We start from the raw sequence: 1,791 nt of genomic DNA on the forward strand, positions 1-1,791 counted from the left end.
TGGCGTTGAATCCTCCAGTCCATTCCCTAAGATGGTTTTATATTTCTGCCTGGATGATCAGGGTCTGGGTAGGAAACGAACCATACCAGGTACTTTAACAGAGAGAATGTATTATAGAGCATTGTTAACGAGGTAATTGAGAAGGCAGATGGAGAACACGGGGTGTCATGGAGGTGGAACTCACGGGAAGCAGCTACAGGTTTGAGGATGTGGGGACAAAGGGAAGAACTTGGCGTTTCAGCAGAGAGCTCAGAGGACCCTAGACTTCTGGGACGAGGGACTTGGCAGGCGTGCCAGTGTTCCTGGGGGAGAAGGAAGCAGGCAATGAGCCTGGTTCTACACAACTGAAAAATCTGCTAACCAGAGCCGACTGCTTCTAGAAGAAACTTTTGCGGGTGAAACAGGAACATTCATGCTGACAGTACAGGCATGCTTTGTTTTTACTCTAGATATCTACGAGGCTTGTTCTTTTTTTAAGAGTTTATTTCTCCCATGAATGACACAGAGAGAGAGAGATAGACAGACAGAGACATTACCCCAATAGGATCGTGATGCTATGATCCACCCCCAGCTTCAGGCAGTTCTGGATCGTGGGCAAGTGTGGGCCCAGGGTTCTCAGGGAAGTGTCTGGCTGCAAACCAGGGACCATGTGGGCTAGCCTCACAGAGCATTGCATTTATTGCTGTGCCACCGTCCAGCCTCCTATCCGCTGTGTCCTTCCTTGCACCTTCTTTGTTTTTGCTCCCAACTGTTACATTCCCCATCAGGCCTTCTCTGACATTTTTATTTATTTAAACCTTTACTTTTCACCCTAACAGTGCATTCTATCTCTTTGCTTGATCCCCCGCCCCCAAGCGTTTATCACCTTCTAAGAGAGCATGTGATTAACTTCTTCGTTTTGTGTATTGCCTGTCTTCCTGTTCTGGAATGTCGTCTCTGTGAGAACAGGGATTTTAGCTGTTCTATTTCCAGCTGAACTGCAGGTGCCCAGGACGGTGCCTGGCACTGAGAAGATGCGAGCAAATGATCGCAGCATTGCAGGGAGCTGCTTGGCCCTACTGAGGCTGTTCCGTCCTCCCCCTCCCAGCCCCACCCCGCTGTGACTGCCTCCCTGAAGCACCTCCAGTTTCCAGAGGCTACTGCCTGGCCTCTCTGTTCTGCCACTGTCTAAGCTGTTCTTGTGTTCAGAGACCCGGGGACGATATCTCACTTCTGTGTTCGACTCTAGGATCGAGCACTGGTGTAAGCCTTTCTTTCCATGAGTCAGGACTACGTCGTCTCCTGCAGCTTCCCTTTATCTGTCTGTCTGACTGAAGAGGATCCCAGGGAACAAGATGTTAGGAATTATGTGGGTCGGGTAGACGAAGCTGCTGTAACAAACAGATCCAAAGTAATCAAGATTAACATATAACAAAAGCGTAGCTCTTGTTCACCTCTCATCTTCGGCCAGCCCAGATCACCAGCGCGTACTCACCCCTGGCATGTAAGGGCGGCCCTGGGATGCAAACAAGGGACATTCTTACATGGGCTCATTTGTATTGCTGCCGTGTCACCATCTGGTCCCCAGTCACACCATTGTTTTTTTTTAAAGAAATTTTTGCTATAGGGAACCAGCAGTTAGCGTAATGGCTATGTCGCTAGACTCCCACATAGTCGACCGCGGTTCGTGTCCCGGACCCGGTGGCTTAAAAACTCACACCGGGCCCGTGTGCGTGCGTGCCCAAGATCCCGAGAGGAGAATGGAGGAGAAGGGATTGCGGCGTGACCATCCCCCCTGGGGGGTGATTTCTC

The sequence above is a fragment of the Tupaia chinensis genome, unplaced genomic scaffold (genome assembly GCF_000334495.1).
Source record: "Tupaia chinensis unplaced genomic scaffold, TupChi_1.0 Scaffold000247_1, whole genome shotgun sequence".
Lineage (NCBI taxonomy): Eukaryota > Metazoa > Chordata > Mammalia > Scandentia > Tupaiidae > Tupaia > Tupaia belangeri.